The following is an 18335-nucleotide window of genomic DNA, read 5'->3' as shown; positions in this document are numbered from 1 at the left end:
GAGAACCAGAAGCCATAAAGCAAGAAGTCGATGGCTACGCTACGAAATCATTCAGCCTTTAAATAGCCCGTGGGCATTTCCTGTAGTCTTGTTGAAGAAAAATTTGCAGTGGCTTATCTCGGCTATGCCAGGATATACGTAAACACCTTATCTTATCGCCTCTCCTCCTCACGCCCAGCGCGGCCTCTCATTCGTGGCCTCCTCACCCCAGAGTGCGCCCTCTCATTGGTCGCATCCTCGCCCAGCGCTCCTCTCCTCCTCTGCTGGTCACGTGACCTGCCCTACCCCGGCACGGCTCTCATTCTCTCCTGGTCACGTGACCTGCGTGACGCCTGACAGACGTCGAAGGGTCGACTAAGAACCGCTCCGCTGTTAAAAGGACGGAACCCTGGATTTCTGCTTGGATTTTTGTCGACTGAACCAGATCACAAAGATGGACGTATACCAGCTCCAACGGATAGACGGCGCATTGGACAGGCTCTGCAACGCTAAGTATTTCTAATCGATGGATCTCAAGACAGGTTATTGGGAAATAGAAGTCGACGAGAGAGATCGCGAGAAGGAACGCCATCGTCCCACCTGACTTCCTCTACGAGTTCAAGGGAATGTCAGCCAGACTGTGCTCGGTATCTGCAACGTTCCAGTGCGCGATTGACGCGGTATTATCAGCGTTGAAGTGGCAGACCTGTCTCTTCTACGTGGATGACATCATTGTCATCGTCGGGAATTTCGGCGATTAGCTTAGGTGGCTTGAGACAGCACTAGAGGCCATCATGTCAAGAGAGCTCACTCTGAAGCCGGAAAACCGTCGCTTCGCTAACGATGAGCGTCTGGTCTTTTGCCAAGTCACCAAGAAATCTGGAGTCCGTCCTGATCCGCAAAAAGACATCTGCCATCGCTGACCTTTCACAGCCCACCGACAAGTAGGCAGTGCGCAGGTTTCTTGGGCTGTGTGCATACTATAGACGCTTTATCAAGAACTTCTCTCGCATCGCCGCGCCTATGACTCTTCTCAGAAAATTCTACATCAAATTTAAGTTGGAAACGTCGCCAAATAATGCCTTTGAGGAATTAAAACTACACTTGACCACTGACGCTACCCGTCAGGACATGCCGAGATTGACAGCGACGCAAGATCCTGCAAACAAGGCCAGCGTGACAGCTACAGCAGACCGAGCCACGTTACCGACCATTCCAGCAGATCGGAATGGACCTGTTGGGGCCATTTCCGACGTGAACATCCGGGAATAAGTGCTTCGTCGTCGCTACTGATTACGTTACCCGATACGACGAAACGAAAGCCCCATCTAAAGGTATACTGCACCCGAAGTGGCGAAATTCTTCGTCGAGAACATACTGTTACGACATGGTGCCCCAGAAATCACGATCATGGGCAGAGGAACTCCTTTTACGGTGAAGCTTATTCAAGCCATCCTGCACTACAGCCAAACAAGTCACCGCAGCACATCCGCATACCACCCGCTAACGAATGACCGTGCAGAGCGCCTGAATAAGACCATGGCGGGACATGTTATCTATGTACGTCGACGCCGAGCAGAACACGTGGGATGCAGTCCTTCGCTACGTAACATTCTCCTAGAACATGGCGGTGCAAGAAACAACGCAAATTGCGCCCTTCACGCTGGGGCGCTATAACGTAAAATGATTCCAAACTGTTTTGTTTCCAAACTCCTGACGTCAAATTTACGCAACCACCGATGCAAGCATCGGGCGGTGACCCGCAGCGTTGTCTGAACAACCCAATCAAACACTCTCCTCGTTTATAGGAGGTCACCTTTGTTCGCTTTCAAAACCAATAACATTGTGTACACTCAGCGGTTTTTCTTATCTAATTGGCTGACAAGAGGTGAGGAGCATCTCTAGTGGAGAGGGTTTCGATGGGGCCGAGCCAGCACAGTGAAAATAGATAACAGCATTAAGAGGGTGGTGCCGGCTTCTCCGATTGGTCTGCTTCGCCTTACTTAGCTTGCGGTGGCTTGTCGAAAATCGCGGCGGCGTGCAATGGGAGGATAAGAATGCCGCTAAAACGGATCCTCAGCAAGGAAGAGTTGGCAGAGCGATGTCGTATGCATGCCGAAAGGGCTCGATAACGTTTTACTGCCACGCAAAAAGGTTTATCATGCGCAAATAAATACATGCGCAACGGCAGGTGTGAGTAGCGAGGGCCCGAGCGATCGGCGGGCAGCCATCCTTTATTCCTTTCGAAACGGGGCAGTCTGTGGATATTCAGAAAAATTTTCAGTTTTGTTCGACATATTAATGCATTTTTTTCGCGTATACGTCACTTTGACGTGGTGAGTTTTCGCGCTTTTGTGAGGTCGCGTGACAGACAGGCGAAGTGGTCGTAGCCAGAAATCATTGGACCAATAGCAGATGGCTAATGGTGAAAAGGCGTCGAATCAGGAATAATTATTTTTCTTCTGTGCGGTTTAATCATGTATAATCAGTTTTCACACGTTATATAAGATGGGCTGCATTCGCGGCTTTCGTGAGGTCGCGGTACACAAAGGCAACGTTGAGAGTGGCCCGAAAATGTTTTGACCAATATGGAGGCTGATTGCAGAAATTGGAATCAAAACAGTTTGGAATCATTTTTCGTTATAGCGCCTCTGGTTTTCGAAAGGAACCCGAAGATTACTCCGACGCCATTCTGCCACACGTTACCGCCGATGATAATCTTGAGGTCACCGCCTATCTGCAGCACGTGGAAGAAGCACCGCAATTGGCCCGCCTGCGCTTAAGAGCCAGGAAATGACGGACAGACCACACTACAATCTTCAACGACGCTATGTGCAATATCAGCCCTGCGACCGTGTTTGGTTTTGGATTCCGATAAGCCGACGAAGACTTAGTGAAAAATTTGCCGATGCTATTTCGGACACTACACGATCATCCGATGTATGTACTGGCACACTAGACTACGATATCGTGCCTGACGGCATTTCGCAATCATAGCGGCTCCGCGCACCGCATGAAGGCATCCACGTGGTGCGTCTTAAGCCTTTCTACGCCCGCTGACGACCTTCGTGACTTTGTTTCTTTGTTGCTTTTTTCTTTACTATGAGTACTGTTCTTTTTGCTCATGCGCTTGCTTGCTGAATCGGGACCATGATTGTTAAGAGGGGACATTGAAATGTGTACTTGTTTATCTTTCTCGCTTGACCGCTTTTCACCTGCTTACAAATGTTATCGGTCGGCGCAGGACGCGCCTGCATGTATAAGAACGTTTCTCGAATGTTATCGATGGTCTGTTATCGATGATTATACCTGTTGTCGGTTGTCAGCGGACCTTGTGTAAACTGATTATAGGCGCGACGCCAATTGTGTAGTAGTTTTTCAAAGGCACGCGGGCACCAGCGATTAGCCTGGTACCATCGACGAGTCAAGTATAAAAGCCGACGCGCTTGACCCACTCATCAGATTGCTGTACTCGACGCTATCATTGTGTATTTAGTGTCATTTGTTTTCCTGGGCACAGGTTCGCCTAATAAAGAGCTTGTTTTCATTTCTGAAAGAAAGCGAGAGATAAATGAGATGCGAAAGGCAGGGGAGGTTAAGCGTAAGAAATCCAGTTTGCTGCACTGCACAGGGGAATTGGTAAAGGGAGACAGAAAAACAAGAAAAAGCACACAAAGAGAAGGAGAGGGAGATGTGCAAAAAAAAAAAACACAACACACACAAAGGAACTGATTGCTCACACGTTTCAGTACTGTCTGCTCATTCACCGTTTATACAACATGACACAATGACAAGGTGCACTCATCGTAATTAGAACAATACGACAATTATGCTTCGCTACCGATTCACGAAGTGATTGGAGGAAAGCAGTTCGTGTTTCAACATTTAGCAATTGCGAAGAGGTCGAAACTGTATTCCCCAAATTGACACAATTGTCAACTAGAGAAATCAGAGAAGCACAACTTTTCTCCGTACAGTTAGCTCCGCGGACCACTCGTCGCCTTCAGCTTTCGTTCGCGAACAGGCGCAGTGACTCTCGCCGTACCGTGTGCTTTATCGCTCAAAGCAGCTCTTTCTTGACGCTTCTTAGGAATACTGCTTTAATCATACCGCAAGGCAGACCAGCAATCAGAAGATTAAGAAATGGTAGTGCGAGTTACGCCGTGGTATAAGACTTCATGGTTCTGCATACGTTTAAAATAATTTTTGGTCATGTCACTACAATATACACACTTATACTTTGATGTTGATTGACCTAGTTAAAATAGTGAATGTTGTATAGATGTGGTTCTACAGAGAGGGAGGCGGTGGAGCAAACGTGACTGAGAATACACGTATAATACCAAACCTTCAATGGTAAATGGTGTCAACGCAGCTGAGGGCTCGCTTTTCTAACGAAATGTGCAGTGGTTGTTTGTGTTCAACGTGTTATACATAACAGAATAACCCGCCGTGGTTGCTCAGTGGTTACGGTGTTGGGCTGCTGAGTACGAGGTCGCGGGATTGAATCCCGGCCACGGTGGCCGCATTTCGATGTGGGCGAGATGCAGATAACACCCGTGTACTTAAATTTTGGTGAGCGTGAAAGAACCCCAGGTGGTCTAAATTGATCCGGCTTCCCCCACTACGGCGTGTCTCATAATGAGATCGTGGTTTTGGCACCTAAAGCCCCATAATCTAGACTTGTACGTAAAGCGTACAAGAAATTATTTTCTGACACATTGAAATTATGGGGCAGAAATCAGAACAGTTTGCTGTCAGTTGGTAATAATGTAAGTACAGGAACGTTCGTAAGTCGGTGGTTTTGTTGCTGTTGCGGTAAAATCCTTTTTGCTTGCTACACTGGGTGCCTAGTTCAAATGCCAATTGAAACATTTTTGTTTTGCTCTATTGTTTATGTTATTGCTTGTGGCAGTTTGCCTGACGTGGTGAAAGCCTTTTCGCCACGTACATCTGACAAGGCAGGACGACACGAAACAGTGTGTCATCACTGCTGCCATACCGCCACACTCATCGGGCTGTCGGGTCGTACGTTATAGTAAGCTTCTCGCGCCATTCTTACATGTGCTACAGAGCACATGTAAAAAGAGCTTCCCAAACGACAACTGTCGAAGCTCACATTTTGAAATAACTCCAAAATGATACGGTTTAAGGGAACTGAAATTATTGCATAATTTGGATTAAGTGTAGCACAGCTACAACAACGACGAAGACGAAAAACAAATTCCACACAAACTTGTTTTTGAGTGTTTTGTTGCGTCTTGTGTCCGTGTTCTTGCTGAGCTACACTTCATGCAATTCCAAAACGACCAATCGAGAAGCCCACATCGCCACCCTTGTTGTCTTCTCAATTTGCCCACCGGGTGCTTTTATACAAGAGGCAGCCATTTATAGAGAACGAAAAATAGGAGAGGAAAGGAAGTCAACTAGACAAGTATTCAACGCTGTGTTAACTACCGCAGTCGGAAACAAAGGTTTTCATTTTTACAGCGTTGAAAAAATTACCCAACAATGCTCGTGTGTTTGATTAACACTTGTCTCAGGTTTGCAATGATTCCACGTGGTAGTCCTGCTCGCAACGCCAAGCCTTAGCTCCAGCTTCATCCAGACTGCGCAATAATAGGGAGGCTTTCCGCTCTCTCTACGCCTGACATCTGTCGTCACCGTGACGGTAATAGGCACTGTGAAACGTCGGGCACTGTTCGCGAAACGGGCGCGGAATGATTCGTGCTCACTATCAGCGTAATAAGTCCCAAATCGATGGACCGTCCTTGGGCTTAACAACGTGGGGAGCGGACACCGACCTCTTTTCTTCTATTGTCCTTTCTACTTTTCGCTAACGCTAGCGAGGTAGGAGTCACGGCAATTACCGCTGCTCGGAACTATTGTAGTGGAAAAATTGTACTGTGCGTGATTCTGTTATATCCGAGTCCGAGCTGTCGGAAGGGGGCACGCAATATTAGGGATGACCTGGCCGTCACACTTCGTAAAATCTGCCTCGGTTATATACGTCGTTTTCTTCATTATTTATGTCTTGTTCTTGACGTATTAATGAAAATTAGAAGAAAAATCTATGGCTGCAGTGTTATATTTCTATTCCTAGTGTCAGGATGTACAATAAAGCACATTTGTTGTGTAACGTACGAGATACTACCCTAACCAGATACATAAAAATAGGTTGTAACGCCTATTCTTAGGCGCGTCATATTGAGATACACTCTATGGTGCTTCATACGCGGTGAGAGCTAGCTGCTGTTTAATGTAGTGGGCGATACGTCAATAAAACGAGTGCTTTGTGACATGCAAGAAGCATCAGTATTCGGCATGTCCTGCTGGCAACCGTGCTTCACTCTGTGCATTCTTTTTTTTTACGTGAGCTCTGTTGTCGCAGCTTCTCACCACTGGTGACAAGTAATCGACACCTGATGTTCCGTTAGTTCATGGAGCACTCTAAAACAACCACTGACATAGATTATTTGCTTGGGAGAGGTAATAATTACAGAAATTCGAATGCGTCGTCATTTGAGATTTCACATGATGATTTTTATCTTGGCGGCTGTCAGTTCCCAATACACGCCTACCGCCTAAAAAGCCAATGAACGGAAAAAAGTGAGTCAAGGCTGATAGAGTGAATTTATACATTTCCCCATAGGACAATTATAAAGGTATAGCACGCTTCGCAGGCCAGACACAAAGTGAATGCACATGTTTTTTACGGGTATACAAACCCAGTAATATAGCCTCTTCATCACGATGAATATTGAGAAATGACCAGCTAATAATTGCAGTGGACAATGACAAGCAACAACGGGTTTCCGTCAAGCTTATCTCGGGCTCCTGGGCACCGAACTGATTGAGATGACAGGATGTGCGTGAAACTGGCGGGCATGTGCACTACTGCGTGCTTATCTTAAGTAAGACTGGCTTTAGCTTTCCTCTGCACGTGTACGCTGTGGGGACCAGAAGTCTACCGGTGCTGTTGCAGGATCTTGATAGAAAAACGCAGAAAATTCAACGTCAGTGAGCACAGGTGTTTCTCATCACAGTGCGAGATAAGCATTTGGCATTATCGAGAGTGTTTTATTCTCCAGGTGCAATAGGAACTCTGTCCAGGCTTTCTTTGCTCTCCCCAATGTTACATTGAGTATGTAAAGAAAGACTGGACAGTGCGCTAGTTTGTTGAACATGTTAATATGTTTGGGAAAAAGTTACAAACGGGTAAGACTGAAGAAAGTATACCGACACACTACACCTAACGTATACTATCATAGAACGACAGAAGGCTGAGCTACTTGGTAAGGATTCATAATGCAAAAAGGTAAGGCGTGCATTATGGATACTATCAAATGGGTATTTTCTAAAAAGTGCAAGATATATCTCTGGCCACGCCTACTTTCTGCACAAAGCTTTCTGGGCAAGCTTGAATTCTCTTCTCCTGAGAAAACCAAAAAGATTACGGCTGCCCTTGATGGCAAAAGTGTCAGCACCCCTTTTTTAGCTCTGAGCAGAATAGAGATCCGTTTAATCAGTGATTGAGAACTTTGTCAAGGGGTCCGAAGGTCTCCTTCGCGCTTGCAGATGCTGCCACTATAAGTTGTTTTTTTAGTTTCCCAAAAGCAGCAATTGATAGCTTTCGCTCGGTGCCTTGTGTTCTTGTGCTTGCTCCTGTCTAGTCCTTGCGTAGTTTGTGTTCACCAATTTTAGTAGCATCTAATCGCATCCAAATCTTGGAGGCTAATAACTACTGTTCGATGGAATTAAGTTGCAGGAATTTTGTGATTGCTGATTTTTTTCAAACAAAACACAGAAAATCTGCCAAATGCCTAAAAAGTTGTATTTTCATGAACACGCAGAAACTTCAAATTACTTTTGTAGCACTTGTCGCATCTTTCTCTTTACCCACGAAGTAGCATGCTGTCCTACCTATTATCGACAAGCACACTGCAGATCCTCGGTGGTGCTGTCAGGCTGACAAAATGCACAGATGGCCCTCATTGTCAATTATTGGACGGATGGCTGGCCTCACTAAGCTGGCTAGGCCATAGCAACAATGTTTCTATATGATGTCTTTATTGGCCTAATGTAACGTCTGCTCTACCGAACGTCAATATGTACCTTTGAAACGTCATGTTGCGATTATTTTTGCAGGGGCTGGCATTTCGGACTTTCGGCTGCATGATTTGGCAAGCTACTCATGTAATCTTCCATTTCTCTGTCATATTTCAAAAACGATGAGCGTTGCTGCACAAGAGCCCAAAATTGTTGCGCCAACGGCGAATACGTCGTTCGAATGAATAAATGCGAGCTGCGGCGGATAATGCTTTTTACCCAAGCTAAAAGCGCATACTGATTGAGAAGCGTTGTTTCTTTCAACATGCAAACCGAATATATGCATTGCTATATACAGTATCGTTGCAACAGAGCTTTTGCGAATGTTGCGCCCGTGTGGCCTCATATTTAACAAATAAAATAATGTTAAGGCTGGACGGGATTGGGAAGCTTACTGTGGTCGTTAGAGTATAGATTATTTTCACTTGACAAATTACCGAAAGTTACAATGTCGGAAAAATGTAATCGGTATAATCGAAATAATCGAAATTGCTTCTTCTGTAGGTTGCACGAATACTGTCTCCGGTAATTCATATAGAAAATTAGGACAAATACGCATATAAAGATTAGGATTTGAAGCACGAAGTCATTAGGAAAATATGAAAATACCGTACGTAAAAGCCATCAGATATACTTTTGCTCTCTTTCCACGTGGACTTTCCTTTTTGTTTCATTTCATGTTAGTTCGTTTAGGTATAATATAAGTGAAATAACAGCCATGCTTATGCTCTTTTTCAAAAAAATCTTGTTGCACCAGACTTACAGCAATATTTATAATGTCAGAAGGAATGCTCGCCCATATGTGTAGCACCACAATAGCCGGGATACAAAATGGAGAATCTTGCACAAGGAAATATATTTCGCCGCTCAGGTAAACAGTGCCGTTACATAAGCTGCACTTGTCGGGAAGTGTGAGAAGCAGTCAGGGATCCTTGAATGCTATGGCATTCCACTCTTAAAGTCGGATCTTAAGCCTCCTGCAAGTGTTTGTTCATGAGTTACAGGAATTTCTCTGGATATAACAGGTCTGCATAGATATTCTCAATCTACCACTGCAAAAAAAAAAAGAAAGCACAGGCTCGAATGCTATGTGTGGACGAATGCCAAGATCACGACAAACTCAACAAAACAAGACATCTTAAACACAACACACAGACGCAAGCCTCGTTTAAAATGTAGCCGGGCTCTTTCAACGCCGGCGGCGAAAGAGAGAAGGAATGATCGATGCCTCTCCCAGCACACTTTGCTCCCACGCACACATCATGCTTCATGAAAATGATACCTCTGGACAGAACAATTTTGGAGGCTGTAACACCACCATTAAAGCAAGACAGATGTACACACGCCCCTACCTTCAAGCATGTGATCTTCATTTCTACAAGCGCCTTTTTTGTCGTGGGCGCGCTCAGGCGAATGGTGATTAAGGTCGGCTGAAACGCTCGTGACGGTATCATTACGAATAGAGCCTTTCGTAGGCACTACGGACGATCTCATTAGTGCTAGAACACAGGCTAAAGAAATCATTTCATTCCAATAATAGAAGGACAAGCTCTTTGATGACTATGAATGAAGCAGGAGTGCCTTATTTAAAATTTATGAGCCTGCAGCAAGGATACTGCAGTGGGATATTATGGGATGGAACTTGTGTGGCACAAGCATACATGTATAACTACCAGTGAATCTCGGCGGACGATTCTAGAGATGGGAGTAAGGATGCAGCTACACTTCCTTCTGCTGCACTCCTGTTCACATTCGTATTTTAGGGGCGAAGCTCCTTAGGGTGTGGGTCTGTCCCTCCTCTGTAGCATGTAGTAATAGTCGTAGTAGTAGTCGTCGTCGTCGTAGTAGTAGGTAGCCACGTCTACTTTTATGAAAAAAAGAAAATTCCGAAAGTTGTGTCCGTAGCGCGGAATCGAACCAGGGACCCCTCGCTTCCGAACGCGCGGCGCTAACCACTAAGCCACGGAGCGCACATGGACACACGCACCACGATGACAATAAATACCCAACATTAACGAAAGACTGCGCGTTTCTAACGCGTTTGTGCTAACGCGTTACGGCCCGTGTAAGAAGCTGGTGTAAGACGCTGTGGCCTCTTCGCCTTACCCCCGTATTCATAAACGCTGATGGCGTCGGCAAACGCGGTGCACGTTCCGGCATGTGTAAACGGCTGCGTAAGACGCTGTGGCCTCTCCCCCTTACTAGAGAGCACTGCACGTTTCTAACGCGTTTGTGCTAGCTTCCCCTTAAGCGGGACATGGTGCAATTATAATGAAGGGCGCTGTTATAAAATAGGAATGACGTCACATATGGCGCGTGTCATTGGTGGAAGTCAATCGCTCGATTTAGTGTGGCGAGACTGGGCGAATTACACGGAAGATTCACGGTTTACCGATGATTCCCTCCGGAGCTTCGCCCACTCATCATCATTCACCCCGTGGATATGCGGTGTTTTTTTGTCTAGCTACTCGCACAGCGCCGTCTTTAGGAAATGAACCTGGATTAGTTGGTGCGGATCTATAGGAAAAAATAATGACTCGCTGTGATAGAAAAACGACGAGGGAAGCACTGACCTATAAACAAACAGGATTACTTTTGAAACCCGAGAGAGAAGAACGATACAAAACTTTCCCTTCGGACAGGGCCATTTAAAAAAGACAGAAAAAAATCAGCCAAGTTTGCACTTGGGCGCGCAACGCTTAGGCACAGCGAAGCGTACTGTCTGCTACTGCTAGGTCTGAACTTGGTTGCTGCTAGGTCTTAGCTTGGTATAACTTAACTACGCAAGTAGGAAGGTATTCTCGAGGGATCATTTTCGGAGGTATCTTCCCTTTCACGACATTTCGCGTGACTAGCATTGGACGCCTGGGCGCCTAGAAGCGAGAGCGCTCCTGGCATGCCACAAACCCAGGCAGGCTAACCAAGTTTCGTACAGTGCCAAGAACGCTGTCGCTTGCCGACGCCGAACGCGTTGGCGACATTTCGCGTGACTAGCGCTGCACGCGTCGGCGCCTACGAGCGAAAGCGTTCCTGGCATGCCACAAACGCAGGCAGGCTAACAAAGGTTGACACAGTGCCAAGAACGCTGCTGCTTGCCGACGCCGAACGCGTTGGAGGCTAGCCGCTCAATATCAATCGGCCAGCTTCGCTGTGTCGTGAGCTTGGCGCGGCCTATTGAAAGCTTTCACCTTTTTTTTTCTCCTGGCTCAGCGCGCCGCGGAAAGGAGAGAGGCAGGGGTCAGGAAGGCAGGGAGCTGGCGAGGAGGAGACCACGTGCGCATGCACTTGGTCGCCTCCTCCTTTTCTTCGAGTTTGCCATGGCTACCACGGCTACGTACCACAAATTGGACATAAAGTTATCGTCGTACGAAAAGGTTTACCTTTCGTGATCTCTCACAACAAACACAGACGCCACCACACTCTGAGTTTGTGTCTGGCGAAAAATATTGCAAATATCAAAAATAGTTATTTTGCCCAATAATGCAGTGCTTAGGGTGTCGCGCTCCTAACAGAACTGTCTTGTTGTTATACCATGGCGGTAGCCCATGGTTTAGGGTTCAGGTCATCTTGAAGCGTGCTGACAGCTGATAACATTTCGTAATCAATTTCGAATGCCTTGCAGATGTCCCGGGTTTGTCTCTTGCGGTACTGTGCAAAATGCTAGTTGGTTAAAAATATCCTATGGCCATGTTCAGCAAGTCAAAGCGCTTCCTGTTGACGAATTCATTACTCCAGCATTTTTGAACTTATGACAGAATGTCCACAGAAAAAGTGCTTGCTAGCTTGCTTCACTGGAGGAGAGGTTATTCTTTGCGCATCTCGTCCAAAGAAACTGTTGTAAATACTCAGGATGAGTCGGGCGATATGCCTGACATCACTAAAAATCAATATTCACTTATGTGACCAACTATTTGCGCAGGACAGCAAGCCGCCACAGCATTAACCCGGGCCAAATATTTGGCTAAACGTCATATATGCAGAAACCATATGCAGAACGATATGAATGCTTGTGATGTTCCTGCATGCAAATAACCGCTCTCTCTGTGACGCGGAATATTTGATTGGCTCTGCAAAAATAATCTCAGTGAATTGTCTTTGTTGTATAAGCACGCGAAGTATGTGGGTGCCAGCATACGCTTCACTGCATATGTACCACTTCAATTATTCTGCCTTTTGAAAAATATATGAAGCGTTGTGAGTTTGTTGTCAAAAGCGCTTCGGGGTTTCACAACTGTCATTGCTCACATAACGCTGGAACAGATACACTTTTGTAAAAGTGTACAAAAACCTTAGCCTTGCTGTACTTCAGAATATGAAGGCAACGTCCTTCATTTGTACTTGCAGTATTTTATTTAACATACCATATACCTAAATAGACAAGCGCATAGTGGGCGCTCTATGTGAGGAGCACCGTCACGGAATCTTACGCCCATTTGATGGGCGGAAACATTAAAATAGTAGAAAATGATGGCACATTGCGTCTCTAGTTTTTAGCGAATATGTGAGCACATTCGATGCTTGCGGGCAGGGTGACTCACATTCAATTTCTTCTTAATTCGTTTTTTTTCTTGGGCTTCAGCTAATGTTTGTAGCGAGCGTAGGTAGACACGATTTCACTGTGACTGAATACCTCTGTTTTGTCGGTGCTCTAGCTCTAGCTTTCTAAGCTCAGCCACAATACAAATAAACCAACAAAAATATTACGCACAGAAATGAAACGGAACTAGCATGCTGTTTGTCGTATTCGATCGATTCAACGGCACTTCAGGGGTGCATGTTACATGATTAACTTCATGTCTGCTTGCGTGGCACGCTTGCAGTGAACTTGTGTGGGTACAATTTACCGCTGAAAGTAAAGATAAAAAACGAGATATTCAGCTAGTTGTTTTGGCTTATTGCCCCTGAAGTGTCGGAGGACCGCATGAATAAATCGATGAACAAAAGTACTTTACGTAATGCTATGGCTGGATTATTGTAGCGTTAATGATGTTACGAGAGGTGGCGTAGAAGGTAGACCTGAAATAATATCGTGAAGTAGTGATACAAAAAGAGCACTTAATTATCTGTTGAAATTTCGAGTCCAATTTTATTGTAATTCGTCAGCTGAAAAAGTCATTGGTGCCCGGACATCATACGCAGGAACTGAAGCGACCGGCAAGGAGGCCGTTGCATCATGTGTTCCACAGATTGTCAAATATCGTTTTCGAATAACGTAAACGGCGTACTAAACTCATCACTGGCGGTTAAGATGTAAGGGTGCACCAAGTCCAGCTGGCCTCGAGGAACAAAAACTTTGCTGGTACGCTTTTTCAAGAGCATTGAGTCACATTTAATTTACTTGAACAAAAACTGCAGAGTTTTCACCAATAAATATTTTCTCAACCATAACAATATCTCCCGCAAGCCTCTCTTGCAGTCTTTGTTCAATACTCGTGTAGCCCTCTGTGTGGCTTCTGCTACTCTCACTGTCTGGCCAGGTAGCGCCCACGCCCTTGTTACGAGTTGACGAGTTGACATTACGAGTTGATCCCCTTACTCTTTCTATTTTCAGAATCAACATCGAAACTACACTTTGGCGATCATTTTTCTCAAGCTGGAGCACTGACACAAAGTTTTAAAGTTAAAATTTGTTTGTGCTACTCAGTTCGTCTGCATACACGGGTGCAAAGTTTATAACTGACAATTGATCCAACGCGGTGCTCAAGGTAACTGGTTTGTGAAACCACGTAACCAAGTGTCCTTTGAGTTGCTGCTGCTGGGGTGCGGCGCTCAGCGGTCAATGGTTTTGGCGCTCATCTTGAAGTAACGCCCGCGCTGTTCATAAATAACGATACTATCAATAATTATTCGGCAAGTTGGAGCCCTTATAACTTCGTTACGTGATTATCAGGCACAGAACCATTCAATAAAACGTAAAAATAAATAAACATGACTGTGAGTGCACCGTTCAAAACTTCGCACTGTGTTGAACAGATTGCTTTTCTCTGATAAAGTGCATACAGTACTGTTAGCGTCCACGTGGCCTGTGGGGAATGATGGTGTGCCATGTTTGCATAGGTGGATTTACAATGTAGCCAAGCACCACCAACTACAATACTTTTGTCACAAGTTATACTACAGTTCCAACAAAATGGATTCCTTACATGGCCTTGAAGAAATATGCAGCCTGTCTTTGCATCCCATGTGGATTGACAACGTCAGTTGGGTCAAGATGCCCCCTTGCAATGGGGCATCTCGCGTTCCAGGAAAACTTGCTTTTGTTGCATAAACACTGGGATAATTTTATTAGACTTCGCTCTGTAATTCAGCCTTCGGCGTTACTGGTACATCGTGTTTCATATGTATCGCATGACTAAATAGGTCATGATTTAGGCTTGAAAATAGCGGGAAACTGTCATAAACTCCCTAACTACAGTCGCGCCATGGCCGATATAATGTAAACATTTTATTTATTTTTGCTCTCTCGCAGTGATCATTGTGGCATACGGCCCTCAATGATCCAAAAAGGTTTGAACTTGAGGTTGTTGGCACGGGCTTCATGATCGAAACACAGCGCGGCAAACGGAACTCGGCCCCTAGTTCTGTCCTCTCCTTCTCGTTCCACTAGTACCACTGTTTTTCCGTCATTATGCTCACGTTAACATCAGGAATGACCGGTCGTGAACTGATGGGGATAAGAAGGGAATAAAATGGAGTGAATAGGTTAGTTAAGCTACACCAGCCCTTATGTAACTCTATGCAATTCAGGTATTGTCAAGATCGGGTCAGAGGTTGTTGAGGACGAGTTTTCCGCATTTTTCTGTATTACAATGGAAGAATAGACTCAGCCTTCTACGGTGCATTTCACTGTGGCTGGATATATGCGCCAATCAGCGCAGCGTCATTGATAAAATTAAAACAGGAAACAAAATTAGGCCGTTTTTAAGGGCATGATAGCCGCTGCCGTCAAATCAGCACACAAAACCGAGAGGCGCGTTATTGAGCCAGCGTCAGCTGAACTTTAGTTCCTAGCTTCCTTGTTTCGTGTTTTCAGTGCCTTGGCCGATTTCTGGCGCTTTGGGGCACAATTCGACAATGCATGCCACCGTTATAGCACGGGAAAGCAGCATGCTCACGCTGGTGCTGCGATCTATCCGATGTGCCCCCGAGTTTCACAACTGCTTGAAGTGTTCAGAATACACGACAATTAATCGCAACTATTTCGCAAATATAGAGTTGTTGTACATAGTTTCTGTAAAATGCATATACGGTAACTCTATAACGAAACTATTGTGCGACATACTCTTCGAAAGCACTTGCAGGAAACTGGCCGTCTTCATAACTTACCCATAATACCCACAGAGGGCACTCAAACGAGGAGGAAACCAACCTACAGCTGCAAAGAGACGGGGGGTGGGGGGTCTAAATGAATGAACAACTTCACCCTTTTGTCAGACCCGCGCCCCCACCGAGCACCCCGTCGGGACGGGCGCTGTTCCAAAGCGACAAACGCTCCCACCGGGAGAAGGCGCGGGAGGTGCGGTGAGAGGAAGTTAGGGGAATGAGCTTTCAGCCCTCGTACGTGCACTTGCTCGGTGACGGTGCGCGACTGCGTTGAACAGTGGTTGTGCATGAAACAACGCCACGCAGAATGCGTTCCTCGATCCAGCGGCTGAGTGCCCCTGGTATATAGCTCCCGCAGGGAACTAAAGTTGCTCAAATTGCCGCCATATTGGGCTCAATGGTGTGACAGAAGGCCGCTTGTCGCAGACGCGAGAGCCGCACTCGCTCTAGCGGCGCTGCCAGCAGCGCAGTTTTCTTTATTCCTTTTCTAATATGGTGGTGTTATGAGGGGTACTGTATATTTCACGTCTCATTAACGTGATTGGTGTTTAATCCTTCGTCTAATTAAAGTTACTGAAGATGCAACGCACACTCAGCACATATGCCGGTGCAATATAACAGTGTCCGCGAGATTTTTGAAGTCAGGTGTCGAGTACATTATCGAGTACGATTGTCCTCCCTGCATTCTTTCTTTGTCCCGTCGTTACACGCGCTGATTGGACCATGTTTCATCAAACCAGCAACCAATTAGCCCATCTAAGTCTCTTCAATACAATACCAAGCTTCCAGGGAATGGCTGTTTAATTAGTGACGGATGTGATCATTAGTGGAGGCAGCAGAATTGCGTAAAACCTGAATTTAAAACACAAAACATATCGCTGATGCGGCTACCGCTTCTTGGATCGTGCGTTTGAGCAAAAATGTTCATCCTGATTCGTATGTATGCCGTGAGGATATACGTACACTCATCCACTGCCCTGTCACACTATGTCGATACTAATATTTCCGGTATAGCAGCCGTATGCGCATAATATACAGCGTTGCGTGTAAACTTAACCCGCGTTATGAGCCTGATGCATTAAAGAGATACGCGCGGAGAATGAAGCCGCATTCCATGAGGATTCCATGCACGACAAACAATTCCCTGCCCAAGGTTCTCATGGACACTTTGAATCCAGCAACACCTTTCATGACGCGCTCGAATCAAACGCGGAAAGCTACTCCATTCGTGCGGCTGGCGCCTCACATGCAAGTTCTCACGTCGTACCTCCTAGAAGGATTCTCCAATTTATTTACGGTTTTCACAGTTCAGTGCAGCACAGCCTGTCATACTGCATGATCTGCAAGGCATTGCACAACAGTTACTTCACGATTTGACCGATCCCACAGCGAAAAACACATGCAACCACTGGTGTCCAGACAGAAGCTGACGATAAAACGATGGAGGAAATAAAGAAACAGAGAATGACGATTTCAATAGCGCTTGATCTGCCGGATCATGCGGAGCGTTGGCGCCAAGTCTGACGAGTCGGCTTCTCTCTAACATAGCCGAACCCATTTTGACCACATGCTGTGGGAATGGCTGGGCTCGGCGGCATCTGTGGTTCATGGAGCAGGGAAAACGTAAAGTTAACACAAATTTATGAGTTTTAAATTTCTCTGTGTTCGCATGAGCTATTCATACCTTTCATCTTCACGCACTGCCTTATACATTTTTTACCCATTGCTTACCTGCGTTATTCATTGACTTGTTCGACAGCGTTTTGCCGGTTTTTTGCAGGTATGACTAGATTTTAGCCTGCGTAAGCCTTGAATATGAATAGTACTACTGCCTTGTTTTGAGGCAGCTGATGGTAGTCTTTAGCCGTAAAGGACGTGACTAGATTAATAGAAATGGAGCCACAGGGCAAATATTTTCTCTTTTCTGTGAAAAAAGTGGCTTAGTACAGGTAGATTTAAAGTTCTGTGCTATCAATACACCTGTAGGTTGGAAAAATAATTGCTTATGCTAAGTTCGGAAAAATACTGTGGCTTCTGCATCTCGTTGTGTTTTCCTTCTGTTGTCTTTTTTAAACTCGCAACAGTTAACCTTATACAAATATACCATATGAATTAGTTTAGTTTATTATGGTTGTGTAGGTGCTTCCCCACAAACTGTCTGAGAAGATGGGATAATAATGGCACTGTTTGGCCATGTCAGCCCTTGTGGACTATACCCTAAAGATCAATCAATGACAACGACCCTCCATCGTCTGCGCTTAGCAAGCATGTAACCGATTTGGAAACTAATAAAAGCGCACTCGTATTCGTTAAAACAGTTTAAAGCATTTAATATATTAAATCAGCGGTGCTTCATTAGAATAATGCTACTACTGAAACAATTTTCTACATGCCTTTCTACAAAGTACATTTCATTAAAACTGACGATGCAGAAATATTCAGTGGTTTGGAAAAATATAAGTAAAAAGAAGTTAGCAAAGCGCGCGTGTGCTGAATAGAAGGTTCCGTTCTGAGCTCACAAATTCGTGAGGCCGCAACATTCACATGGGGACGGATTACTAGCGAAGCTGCTTAGAACATGAGCCGCCTACATTACGTCCTACATTTTTTTTTCATACGGCTCCACACAACGCCGGCCCAAGCGCCGCTTATCTCACCTAGCGGATTTCCGCTGAACTATAACATCAAACGCCGACCCAAGCGCCGCCGGGTCACCGCACCTCCCATGCTACTGCCGCGATCGCTGCTGCAGACCCGCCGGCACCTTCTACGCACGTGACGTGCACAGGCGCCGTCGACACACCCTTTCCCCCTCGTCCCTACCCGTTTCCAATACTGCAGCACCGTGGCCATAACCTTTCGCCCTCTCCCCTACTCGTCTCCATTCCAGCAGCGCCGGACACCTCCGACGCTCGTGTCGTTAT

This window comes from Dermacentor silvarum, chromosome 4, assembly GCF_013339745.2.
Source record: "Dermacentor silvarum isolate Dsil-2018 chromosome 4, BIME_Dsil_1.4, whole genome shotgun sequence".
Taxonomy (NCBI): Eukaryota; Metazoa; Arthropoda; class Arachnida; order Ixodida; family Ixodidae; genus Dermacentor; species Dermacentor silvarum.
This window is presented reverse-complemented; position numbering follows the sequence as displayed.